This window comes from Peromyscus californicus, unplaced genomic scaffold, assembly GCF_007827085.1.
Source record: "Peromyscus californicus insignis strain IS unplaced genomic scaffold, ASM782708v3 Scaffold_18__1_contigs__length_77618521, whole genome shotgun sequence".
Taxonomy (NCBI): domain Eukaryota; kingdom Metazoa; phylum Chordata; class Mammalia; order Rodentia; family Cricetidae; genus Peromyscus; species Peromyscus californicus.
The window spans coordinates 37,073,268-37,087,140 of NW_026294480.1; the positions used below are offsets into that span (position 1 = coordinate 37,073,268).

At 42.8% G+C, this 13,873-nt stretch overlaps 2 long non-coding RNA genes across 3 annotated transcripts in view; one reads left to right on the plus strand and one right to left on the minus strand.

Annotated features, from left to right (window-relative positions):
- The window catches only part of LOC128113502 (uncharacterized), a 303,408-nt gene that overhangs the window by 181,231 nt on the left and 108,304 nt on the right, over positions 1-13,873 (plus strand). The window lies entirely within an intron of this gene.
- The window catches only part of LOC128113504 (uncharacterized), a 45,903-nt gene that overhangs the window by 22,010 nt on the left and 10,020 nt on the right, over positions 1-13,873 (minus strand). For both annotated transcript variants that reach the window (XR_008219511.1, XR_008219512.1), the window contains exon 2: positions 10,975-11,076. This is a non-coding gene — a long non-coding RNA (uncharacterized LOC128113504). The remainder of the gene's footprint in view (positions 1-10,974; positions 11,077-13,873) is intronic.

The window sequence follows — 13,873 nt, forward strand, 5'->3', positions numbered from 1 at the left end:
AAATGAAGGCAGGCAAGACAGAAGAACTGGCCTCCCATCCCTTCCTAAGCCCTGGGGGAGCCCTCTGATGGCCGCTCTCAGGGAGCACAGAGCGCCGTTGACAGACATGCCTGCGGTGTCCAAGGTGCACAAGAAGAACCGCCTAATATTGATTTCTGAAACAGAGACAGGAACTAATGACAGAATTTGCTTGACTGTGGGTCTCCTGTAGCTCGCAGCAGAAAAATAGCACCTAGGCAAAACATTTGCCCAACTATTCTCCTGCCCTTGTCCTCTCCAGCCTCTGTCTCTGCTTCCTGTTTTCTGGTGGACACTTACTGTCTTTATGGAAAAGACTCGTGGAAACATCCATCTGGACTTGTCGGATGGGTTGGGGCGAGCAAGAACAGGGGGTGTGGCTCCCCTTTGAAAAGCAAAGCTTAGAAAACAAGCAGCAAGCATGACCCTCTCAGTGCCTCAGCCCTCCACCGCTAAAAACAGAGACCTTTAATAGGTTGTTTCCAGCCACTATGGGCGATAGTCACCCTGACCCACTGTCCCCTGAGAGACAAACACGCTCTTCTCTCCCCTCTTGCTTCTCGACACCTTTAAAGCAGATGAATGTGTCTCTGGTTCCATCCCACACTCAGCCATTCCCAGCCACTGGAGAGGAGATGCCCATGAGTCTTCTCCGTAAGGAGGTTGTGGCCCTAGTAGAGGTTACCCACTCAGGGCCCGCTGCACAGCTGGTCTGTTCCCATCTTACAGTGGTGCTAAGAGTCTTCTGGTGGGGGTTGAGGTAAACAGGAACTACCAAAAGCAACTGTCAGTGTTTGTCCTGGAGACAGGACAGGTGGATGAGGACTTCCATGATGATTAATCCTGGTTGACAGCCTGACTGGATTGAGAGTCATCTAGAAAACTAGTCAAATGTACTTCTGGGTGTGGCTGTTTGCACAGAAACATTGTTAGATGTACCAGTAAATAGAGGTGAGAATACCCAACTTGAATGTGGGAAGCCCTGTCTTATAGATGGTGTCCCTAGAAGGAACAGAAAGGTAAAAGGAGGAGGCTCACACACATGCTTACTTCTTCTTGAACAGATACATCTCTCTCTCTTTTTTTTTTTTTTTTTTTTTTTGGTTTTTCAAGACAGGGTTTCTCTGTGTGGCTTTGCACCTTTCCTGGAACTCACTTGGTATCCCAGGCTGGCCTCGAATTCACAGAGATCTGCCTGCCTCTGCCTCCCAAGTGCTGGGATTAAAGGCGTGTGCCACCACCGTCCAGCCAGATACATCTCTTACCATTGCTGTGGTGAATAGACATCAGACTCTAGCTTGCTCAGCCTTGGAAGGTGGACTTGCACCAAGAATCCTCCCAGGGGCTTCTAGGCCTTTAGTCTTAGAAGAGGTTGTCTTATTTCTTCTTAGAATGGCAACAGGTTTCCCAGCTCCTCAGTTTTCAGACTGTGCAGACTGATCTAAGAAGTCCCCTCTTAAACATCTATATGTGTTCTTGGGGGTATATGGAGGGTTATCTAACATTAAAGTCCTTTGAGAAGGACATGTAGCAACCTACTACCATAACAGCTTCCTAAAATATACTTATACATATAAAAAAGAAGTTAAAATGGTGTTACCCTACAATAGAGAAGCAATGCTTCTATCAGACAACATAATTCTCCCTCCCAAAATAAACCTCAGTGTCGGGTATGGGTTACCTCTTTTTGAATTGTTGGTCAGTGGAATCTCATGGCCTCCTCTTCCCAAACATAACAGACTATTACTATTGCTTTTGGTTACTCTCCAGAACTTAATTGTGAGACCCTGTTGGCTGAAGACACCACATAGGGCATAGAGAAGTCAAGCTGATGTTGACCTGGAAGCTTCACCCCTACTGGCTAGCTTTCATAGTGCTGGAAAGTTCTGTTCATGCTAGTAGGGTAGAAAAGCAATCAACAGTCTTACCTCTTGAGCTACAGCAATAACTGGCCTGGTAAGAAAAGGCCCACTTGTGCAGTAGAGGCATGAATGTTATGGCTATAACCAACCATTTCTGATTGAAGTTAAAGCCTATTCCACTTACAGAACTCATGCTTGGCACTGTTAACTGGGCACCAAAACTTGTGCCTGGCTAGATCACAGGCTCTAGGGGAGAAGCTAATTCTATTATTCTGTTAAATTGACATAGTAATAAACTGACCCCTCAGTTATTATCTTTATACCCATAGATTAGTGCATCTCTCATGCTGCAGCGCAGAATCTTCTTTTGGTTATAGGTGGTGATTAACACAGAGATCCACAACTGGAAAACATGCAGAGAATACAAGACTGTTGACTTCTCAGCTTTAAATGGGACATCTATATCACACCTCCTCTCCACAAGGCTCAGGAATCATTGTAGAATAAGGGGAAGAAAGATTGTAAGAATCAGAGGTAGTGGATGTCTGCAACAAAACACTATTTGGTGGACATGACAAGGCTGTTAAACATATTAACTCACAATGGTTGTGACCACATGCACAAGACTTTCATAGAATCAAGCCAGCCCAAATCCCAGAATGGACAGGCTTGTGAAATCCCACCCAAGCTCAGAGCTATTGGCAATTGATGGCTGCTGCAGTTGGGGTGTGGAAGGAGGAAGTTTTCTTCAGTGATACAATACCTAAAATGCTACCCATGTGCCAGTAGATGGCCTTATACCCATCTACCTATTGACAGCTTAATTAAGTGGACTTTGTGGGCTTAAAGAGAAAGAGAGTGAGAGAGCAAGCAAGCGAGAGAGAAATCTTAGAAGGGGAGGATTGGCAGTGGGTTTGATCAAAATACATTATATGCATATATAAATACAATGAAATAAACAAAATAATATGCCCCCTTAATTATATATGTATTCTAATGCTTCTATTCCTTTGGAAAACTACGACACTGCAGCCTCTGCCTGGAGTGAAGACTTCTTAACCAGGAAGTACTCATCCTGTAGGAGTGAATGTGTGGCAGGGTCCTGTGCTGTTGTTCCCTTTGGGGGAGGGGGCCAAGTAGGCACAGAGTCAAACCACAAAGACACTGGAAGAATGTCAAAACAACAAGCTCAGCTTATTCAAGAAGAGGCAAGCCTTATTTACCCTCCACCCCACCCTGGGGGAAGGTCTGATGAATCTGCACCTGCTGGTGTGACATGGCTGCCTCTCATTGGTCCAGGTCATCTCCAGATCATGTCTTAGCTGCTGTTGCTAAGGCCCTTAGGCAGACCCAGGTTGGCTCTCAGAAAGTGTCTTTTTTACTGGTTTGGGCCGGCTGGCCCTCAAGCCTGTTAGGGATGAGTCATCCCACATGAATAGACCTCTCATTGGAAAAGATATCCTCAGAGCCAAGAGTGATGGCCCATGTCTGTCATCCAAACACTCAAGAGGCTGGAGCAGGATGGTTTCCATAAGTTTGAGGCCGACTTGGACTCTAGGTGAGGTACGGCCAAGCTTGGCTACAAAGTGAGACTCTATCTTAAAACTAGAAAAAAACAACAACAACAATAACAAAAAGATAACTAGATCTATGGTCCTCTGCTCCCTCTCCATGGAGGAGACACGTGATGACACATGGTGGTGTACTCTGCACACTGTGCACTTACTCTGCACATTGAAAGTCAATTGTTGATTTAAAAAAGCAGGGGAGGGGAGCTTCACTACTTAGATTTAACTTCAAACCTATTCTCATGTGGTGAAAGTCAACCATTTCCCAACTGTGGGATTTACCTGCTATAGATTGTATGTGAGACAGCTTTTGAAGTGGGTTATGAGTATGATTAAGAAAACTATTTCAAAGTGAGTGACAGGCTGGAGGTCAATGGAAAAGTTGTATATGTAAAAAGCCTGTGAAACAGAACATGTGATTTTTTTTCTTCCTTCCCACCCTCACCCACAGTCTTTAATCTGTAACTGCTCTTCTAGAGAGGCCAGAGAAAGAACATCAAAGAGCATTTTTGCTTTCAGTTCAGTAAATAGAACTACATGATGTCTAAAAGGCTAAGGGTGGCAGGGAAGATGTTGAAGAAAACAGGGGGTCTTGAGTGTATCATTGCACAGAACAGTATGTCCCATAACCTAACTGCAGTATTTTTGGAGTCTTCAGAGAGGGTGGAGAAAGGAATGCTGACATTCTCGTTGTGAGGTTTCATAAGGACTTCCCCCATGCTGATCACAATTGTTTCTCTAGATTGTACCTTGAGAAGATGTTTGTCTAAACCAACCAGAATTGATAGCAATACAACTCTCTAATGTGTGTAAGTTAGATTTTAAAATGCAAACACCAGACAATAATGCAGAATATCTAAGTAGTTTTCCTATTTGGTGATAGAATGAGCCAGGCCCAAACCAGAATAGAATTAAATAGGAAAATCTAGATGGTCCTGAGAGGAGTGGTAAAAGAAACGAGAGGCTGGTAGTCATTTCTAAGTTACTTCCTGCTCTTTCTGGAGAAAAAAAGTATGCATGTGGAGCTTTAAGAGTTCTGAGAATGAAAAAAAAAAAAAAAGAAAGTTCTGAAGTCGGTTATCCAAGCAGAGCAGTCAGGAAGTAAGCTAGCTAGGCCCTGTCCCCAGCCTGACCCCATTAACAACAGAGAGGGAGGAAGCTGTCCCCACTTCTCACAGTGATGGAGGTGGGAGTGATAGCCTGGAAGAAAACAGTCTCTAGAGACACAGGGGGGTCAGGGGCAGCGCCTGGCCAGATACCTGGATGCTGAGAGTTTGAAGTCGAGGGCAGCCTAAAGGGAAGAGTCCAGCATCAGAGTGCTTTTAAAATTGAAGAAATCAGCCAAACGGTGAGCTGGGCTGGGCCTGGTGAAAAAGGTATCAAGTCAGGCATGGCATTGGGGGATGAGCAAGGAATCAGTGGGCTGGAGATGCTGGGAGAATTTTGTGGGATTCGAAAGCTGCAGCTGGTCGAGCCTGGTCTGACCCAGATGTGGCTCACCAGCACAGCGCTCAACATGGAAGCAATCTTTTAGCACAAGACAAGACCACCATTGGCATCCTTGAGCTTCTGCTTCTACTTCCTTACTGTGAAGCCGGCTGTTCGCTGCTTTGCTTAATGCCTACTTCCTTATTTGAAAAGTTAGGATGGTATTAGTATTTAAGCACAAAGTGTTATTGTGAGAACTGAATGAGTTATACATATTCAGTGTTAGCAGGGAGAGTGGTACATACCCATAATCCTAGCACTTTGGGGAGTGAGGTGGAGGATGTTGACTTTGAGACCAGACTGGGTATATATAGCAAAACTGTCTCAAAACCAGACCAAACCATGTTAAATGTTCAGAGAGCTAGCTAGAACGTACCAAGTGCTCAATAAATATTAGCTCTTAAGATGATTTCCCATCTTCATCCAGAAAGTCTCTGTGTGCTATGGAAGAGTAAATCCCAGTACTGAGCATACCCAGGGCTTCACTGGGAATGTAAGATCAGGCCCCCAAGTAACTGTGCTGCATTGCTGCTCTGGTAATTTAAGATAGTCACCCTCCTCTTCGACTCTGTGCCTGCCTAGTCACCTCTTCTCCACTTCATCACTACTGTATGACTCTTCACAGTAGCCTATCTTGTCTTACCCTGGCCTTCAGTTCCACCTTTACCTAGCCAGATGTGATTATTCTAAAATGAATATCCAATCAGACTTTCTGGCCTAATATACTTCATGACTTCCCTTTATCCTCTAGGTCCTTTTCATTTTCTATCCTAAAGTCCCTGAGAGATCTCCTTGTAGAAACAGCTGGCTCTAGGACTAGGGAGATGCACGAGGTGAACCTGGAGCATCATGTGGTAGCAGAAAGTAAGGAAATGCTTAATGAAAATTTTGAACTTGTGTTGATATCGGAAATGTCCAAATGATTGAAGAACCAGCTTGCAAGGGCTCCTCACAGCCAAAGCTGGAGCCATTTAAAACACAACAGCTGCATGGAAGTACTGTGCTCTAACTCAAAGGAATGAAACAGTCCCAGTTTATATTGTAAGTTTATGAATGAATGGAGAACAACCAGATCTCCCCTGCAGAGGAATGCCGAGTGACTTGTATTGACAGTTCAGTTCTCTAAAGTGTGGGCTGCATACAGTCCATTCTTTCCAGAGGACACAGCATGTTGAGGGAGAAAATGAACACGTTTATAGTGAAGACACAAGGCAAGCACTATCTCTACTAGGTGACCAAGGTCAATGTAGCAGTGTAACCAGCTCATCAACAGGAGGTACTGAGCACATGTGATGTGGGGCAACATGATGAAAATGAGATTTTTGTCTCAGGAGATCTTTCTCCTAAAAATCATACCATTCTCATTGTGAAGAAAAGGACAGACAGACCAACATCCTATAAATATCTAATTAGGTCAAGACTGTCAAGGTCATCAAAAGAAAAAAAGTATGAGAAACAATTTTGGGCAGGATAATCTTAAGGATAATTTACAACTAAATAAAATGTGGTGTTCTCCAACAGGAAAAAACAAACACACAAGAAAATCTAAATGAAATATTATCCCTAGTTAAGAATAATGTATTACCATTGGTTTATCAACAGAGGCTGTGAATATATAATGTTGAATAGTAGGATAAACCATGTGGGAGCCACAACTTTCATAATATTTATGTTACTCTAAAGATATTTTGAAGATTAAAGTTTATTAATATGGAAAAAAAGGAGTCAGAGAAATTTTATACCGGTCTCAGAATTCTGGCAGGTGAGCCACCACTAGACTGAGCCCATTCTCAAATTAGCAGCGGCATCCCCTCTGCCCATAGTGCTCTCCCAGTTCTTTAGGGAGGTAACAACAGTGATGACCCAAACTGCCCATTCCGAATACAGGCGACGCCCAGATTCATTCTTCCATCATACACGGTCAGCGAGGCACACAACTGATAAACACCATGGGCTTGGAAAGGAGGCAGCTTGGTTCTATAGCGGACTCTAGCTGAATTTTTGAACCCGTTTCCTCATCTATAACACAATAAAATAATAATACTGCCACATAAAGTGGGTGAGGTTATATGATGAGACAACAAAATGCTTGAGACAGTCTTCATTAGAAAACTCCCCTCAGTCTGTGGGCTCTGCAGGAGGTAAAGCAGAAGTGGCATCTACTCCCTAAGAGCTTCTCAGTTATCTAGATTGTTGGTGTACATGTCACCAGGAATTGTCTCAGTGTTTGGCTGGAGCCGGCTCAGGAGCCCAGCTGTAGCTTACATCAGCTGCCTTCAGCGGCTGCAGATTTGGAAAGGAAGCCACAGCTCTGAGACCCACTATTACCCTGAGGCAACCCTTGGCCATTCTCTGACTGCTTTTGTTTTCCACAAAACCAGGAAGCTCTGTTTAATCACCATCCAGTTTTCAGCCTACACACAATGGTTACAAACAGATCCAAACCAGTTCAAGGAGAATTTTGCCAGTAAACTGTCATGAGACCGCACAGCTAATTCTTATTACTTCAATAAATTGAAACATTCAACAGCTCCAGCTTTACTCCCAACCAATCAGGCTTTTCACAATTCTAACACAAACAGCCATTGAGTGTCTGGCGTGATGTGTTCTCGATGCCAGGAAGGCTTCTATGACGAGGGGGCACCATGCTATCCTCCCTGCTGGCATTTACCAAGGTCCTTTCCACATTTGCTTAGTGGATCAGGTAGAGATGTTGGTGACAGTCCTTCCTGGCTCCACCATGCTTCTTTTCCCCTGAGGACCGGCCAAGCAACTTCCTGGCTGTCTCCACCCAGCCTGGGCAGTTTCCTGGCAGAGTCGGCCAGCTGCAGTGCCAGCTTTTGGGGTCAAGTTTCCAGCCTCACCAGTCCCAGCTTAGGCTTCTGCTGCCTTAAGTGTTCTTTCCTAACAGGCACAGCAAAGAAGAATTCCCGTGATGCCTCAGGCAAAGGCCATGGCGTCGTTCAGGATGGTCTACCATGCTGCTTTTTTTTGTTTTGTTTTTGGTATACTACAATTCATCTATAATTAAAAATTACTAGCAGGTTCTGTAGGTACATTGGTTCAAGTGCAATATGGACTCATCATCACATGTTTATTGTGTGGCCAGCATTCATGATCAGAGCTTCATATTATCCATAGAAACAGGCTACTGATAATTTATCTTTTCTTTTAGCCTTATCTTTACTATTAGGTACCTTACTATTTCCATAATAATTTCAACATTGATTTGTGTGTGTATGTGTGTGTGTGTGTGTGTGTGTGTGTGTGTGTGTGTGTGCATGAGTACCCATGTGTATACACCTGTCCATGTGTGTGTGCATGTAAGCACGTCTACAGTGGAGGCCAGAGGTTGACGTGGGGTGTCTTCCTTGACAACTTTCCATATTACACAATGAGGCAGTCTCTTGGTGACCAGGATCTTGCATTTCTCTAATATTGCTAGCCAGATTGATGCTGGAGTGCCCTGGCCCCACTTGGGTCCTGGGATTACAGGCAGGCCACCTGCCTGACTGCTAATTACATGGGTGCTAGGGATCCAAACTCAAGTTCTCTTTCTTGGATTGCATGTGCTTCACCCACTAAGCGGTCTCCCTGTCTCTTATATTGAATAAAGTGGTTGCTTGAATGAGAATGCCCCACAAAGGCTCCTATATTTGAATGCTTGGTCCTCAGTTGGTAAAATTATTTGGGAAAGAATAGAAGGTGTGGTCTTGTTGGAAGAGGTGTGTCACTGGGGGTAGGTTTGGAGGTTTCAAAAGCCTATGCCATTCCCTTTTAGCGCCTTTTTCTGTGCCTTGTGCTGATGGACCAGATGTAAATTGTTGGCTACTGCTCCAATGGCACGCCTGCCTGCCCACTGCCATGCATGGACTAATCATCCAGAACCATGAGCCCCAAATTAAGTAAGTTTTTTTTTTTGTAAGTTGCCTTGATTATGATGTTTTGTTATGGCAATAGAAAAGCAATTGAGACAGAAGTTGGTACCAGGAAGTATACTAGTAGTAACAGGCTTGATCATAATGGTTTTTGAAGGAATGTGGAAGATCTTAGGATTTTGGGCCAGTTGAACACTCTATGGGGAGCTTAAAGGGCTATGCTAGTAGGAACTTGAAGACAATAATATTGAGACCAGTGTGGACTATGGAAGCCCAGTTGAAGAGGTTTCAGAGGGGAACAATATTAGTAACTGAGCTAGAGACTATTCATGTGATATTTTGGCAAAGAATGTGTCTGCTTTTTGTCCTTGTTCTAAGAATCTGCTTGCGACTAAATTGGACTGTTTTGGACAAATTTCTTTGGCCAAGGGGATTTCAAGACAGCCTAATATTAACTCTGTCATGTGGTTATTAGTGATCACTCTTATTCAGGTCTACAATAAAAAGAGCAAGCAGAGCAAAAAGAAATACAAAATACAGTTTGAGGAGAAAAGGAGCACCAGGAAATTTAATGTTGGAACCATGATTTGTGTGGGAAGAGATAAGGAAAAATGGAATTAAGGGAATGGTGCCCTCAGGGCAAGACCTCATCCAACTAATCTTGCAACTTGTGAAAAGGCCTAAGAAATTCTTTGTTCCCAAAGAGCAACAAAAAATCAAGGCTTGTGCAAATGTAATTCAAGGAGGAGGACGGTTCCATCCCAAGCAAGCAGCAGAACTTGGCAGCATCAGCCACATGGTTCTGGCTTTAGAGTCAAGAAGGATGCAGGAGTGAAAGGGTTGTGGGGTTTTCCTCTGTGGTTAAGTCGAGCCACTGAGGTCAGCTGTGTGGCAGGGGAGTTCCTGTACAGAGGCCCACAGAGGTCATTTCATGAAGCTGTAAAAGTGAGGCCTGGATTATGTTCGAGACCTTAAACTGTTAAAGGTGCCAGAACCATGGGATACTTGCCAAGGAATGCTGCACATAGGGAGTGGAATCAGCAAAAGAGAGAGAAGCGTGCCACAGTCAGCAAAGCTGGAAGGGCAGAGTCATCTAAGCCGTTTGACATCGCACTACAGGATTTGGAGTTTGCCCTGCTGGGTTTCAGTCTTGCTTTGGTACAGTATTTCCTCCCTGTGCCCCTATTCCTCCTTTTTGGAATGGTAATCTGTATTTTGTGCTGTTGTATGTTGAAAATATGGAGTTTGCTTTCTGATTTTATAGGGGGTTGCAGTTAAGAGAATTCCTTGGGTCTCAAAAAGACTTTGGACTTTTAAACAGTATTGATACTGTGAAAGACTATGGGGACTTTTGAAGCTGGACCAAATACATTTGGCATTATAGTATAGCTGCAAGCCTATGAGGACCATGGAGTAGAACGTGATGATTTAAATGAGACTAGCCCCCCCCCCCCATAGGCTCATATATTTGAGTGCTTGGTCCCAAGTTGGTGAAACTGTTTGGGAAGGATTAGGAAGTGTCGCCTTGTTGAAAGAGATGTGTCACTGAAGATGGGCCCAGGCCATTTCCTGTTAGCCCTTTTTTGCCTTCTACTGGTGGATGAGAGGTGAGTTCAGTTACTGCTCCAGTTCAATGTCTGCCTGCCTGCTGCTGCCATGTCCCCTTTCATGACAACTAACCCCCTGGAACCATGAACCCCAAATGGAAATTTTCTTTCATAAGTTGCCTTGGTCATGGTGTTTCGTCACAGCAATAGATAGGTAACAGTATTCTCCTACAAACCCAGCTGGCATCTTTATATATTAGGTATATATTATATATTAGCCAATTGCAAGCTACTGACTTGAATGTATGAGCTCAGTTTTAAATCTTCATATGTCTACTAATCTCTATTTATATACACATATACATATAAAGGAATAATATAAAGGAATTTTGTAGGAAAAAATCCCAAATTGATACTAAAATTACTCAACATGTAGACAAATGTTTTAGAATGGTTTCTGACATTTAGATCTGTCTTTGTCTGGTGTTTGGATGTCTTATTAACAAACAAGAACTAAGCAGTTATTTGAGCAGTTATTTAAATGGTGGGGTAACCAGTTAACTCAAATACTCTTGGCTTTAGAAATCCTGGCTGTGAAAGTGATATTAAATACCTGAGAAATATATAGGAGAGCATAGGCAATTCAGGTTCCCCCTCAGATGCTGGTCACAATTTCTGGTTATTCATGACAAACTTGGGTAACATTATATTGCATCTGTAGAAGAAAATGAAGAATTCAGCCATTCAGCAAAAGTGGATTGGTTGAAAGTCCATTGTCAACCTACCTACGCAATCTAGGAGCATCAGGGACAAGAAAGACTGTTCCTCCATTTTCACAGAGATAAGACTGTCAATAGTTATACCAGATAGGAAAGGACAGAAAGTGAAGTCCAACTCAGTTGACTAAAAATGTTTATATATGTATGAATGAAAACCATCACAAACACAATTCAGCAAATACCTTTTGATAATGGTCTAGCCTTAGGCAGGCCAGGCAGCCTAGCCAAGATGGTGAGCTTCAGGCTTAGGAAGAGACTCTGTCACAAGAGAGTAAGGCAGAGAGTGATAGAGCTGGATCATTGATAGCCTTGGTTGCTAAGTAACCCACAATTAAATAATAAACTATGGATGGATGGATGGATGGATGGATGGATGGATGGATGGATGGGTGGATGGATGCATGGATGCATGGATGGATGCATGGATGCATGGATGCATGGATGGAATTTATTGCATGGAGAAGGCTGATAAGGGAGCAGATTGGTAGGACAAGTATATATAACTACATTATCAGGTATCAGGTATGACATGACCACACGCAGGGCAGAGAAGATAGTGCAAGGTGAAGATTGGGGATATAGATCTCTGAGAGGAAAATACAGGCACAGAGCCTGCAGGGAACTGGCTGGGGGTAGCAGGGCTTCCTTAGGTAATGGAAGCCTGAGAGGACACTTAAAATACAAAGAACTCAGTGGAGCTTTCTGATTCAGAATTAACGGCAAAGTGTGTTAAGCAGATTGGGAGAAGAAAACAGAGGTAGGAGAATGTGTTAAGAAAGGTCTTGATCTAAGATGGACAGTAGGACAGGAGACAAGGAACTTCTCAAATACATAACTAAAGTAAATTCTGGAGTAAGACTATCAGTGAGGGGCCTAGCAAATATGAACAAAATATAATGGTCTATACCTGTATCTATGCAGAGATGTACATAAAATGCAATGGTCTGTACCTGTATCTATGTAGTTATACACATATATGAAAATGTTATGCTGAGTATATAACAGTAGGCATTAAAGCACTCTAGTTTTTATATGTTTTTTGAAATATAAACTTTTTTGGCCTTGACCGCTGAACATATATGGAATATCAGTGTAAGAGAAATGACACAAAAGTCTAAAATGGAGACTAATGACAAAGTGATTTTTTTTTGGTGTGTGTGTGTGTGTGTGTGTGTGTGTGTGTCTGTCTGTCTGTCTGTCTGTCTGTCTGTGTCTGTTTCTTTGTGTGCGTGTACGTGTGTACACGAGTGTGGAGGTCAGAGGACGATGCCAGGGGTCTGGCTCTATCACCCTCTGCCTTACTTGTGAAAATGTCTCACTGAATCTGATACTCAACATTTTGCTAGGCTGGGTGGCCAGTGAGCTCCTGGGATCCACTTCTCTCTGCCCCCGGAGTGCTGGGTTGCAGGCACATGAAGCCATACGTGACTTTCACATGGATGCAGGGGATCTCCACTCAGGTCCTTGCTCTTGGGCAGCAAGTGCTCTTACACACTAAGCCATCTCCCCAGACCAAGGGAATATTTTAAAAAGTGGCATGTAGAGTTAAGGAGGAATGGGGGAGACTCCTTATATTTTCTCTTAAGAAACAGAAGTTTACGAGAGTTAAGGAGCAGAGGTATTGTTCTGAATTAGGAAAGCAAGGATGGAGAGAATGTGGCATAACAGAAAAGCTAGACAGAAACACAAGATAAAAACCGTCATTGCTGAGAACAGTGAACAAGGAAGTTAGCCACACTCTGCTGCTATCCCTATTATTAACAGCAGTTATTTAATCCTCGACTGCTGCATCCATTAATGCAATCATTTAGATATTATGTCTATAGAATGGTAGACACTGAATATTTTGTAATAAATTACAAGTTGTGTTTTTTTTTTTAATTTTGCAGTCTGAGATCCCATAGTAACAGCTTCAGCATCTGGTGTGTTTTTTCATATTAAGATTCTCAGTCTCCATCCAAGAATGAGAGAATATTAAGTGCCATCAATTTATCCAGGATCTGATAGGCAGATGATAAATTAACCAAGGATATGGATTTTGGAAAATGTTGTTTTCTAATGAAATTTCTGTTTAAGGCTAGGGCTAGGAAAATCAGGATTGCTTGTAACGTAGGAGATGAAAAAATCCTTTTGCTCATTTTCAAGTGACTTCACAAAATTCTAAAGTATTTCTAGTGAGGAGAGAAATCTTTATAAAGCATGAAAAATAAATGGAATAACAATGAAGGAAAAAAAACAAAAAACAAAAACCAGTGACCCCATCCTTCTTCATCCTGACACAGTAAGTTAAAACCATGTTGTAGGGACAGGATCAACTTTGGCGAATGTAATCCTCGGGGTTAGTAGTGACATGTATGACTAACTTTAAAAATCACATTTTATTGAATTCTGTAGACAAAATTCTATTGCTTCAGTTAAAGTCCGCTTTGAGGATCTAGTGAGTGACATGTACACAATGCTCAGGAAAACATACAAGTTCAAGCAGACACCTGCACCTCCTGCTCTTGTTACAACTCAAGCAAACTCAATTCAGTTAGTGAAGTGGGTAAATATGGTAGTTAAGACTGTACCCAACCAGTGTTGTTTGGTTCGTATTTAAGCCTGACATTGTGATAATGATAATTCTCCTAGTGCTGCAGACTCATTAAAGAAATCTGTATTCTAGCCGGTAATAGCGGCAGACATCTACAGTCCCAGCATTTGGAAGACTAAAACAAATTGTGAGTTTGTGGC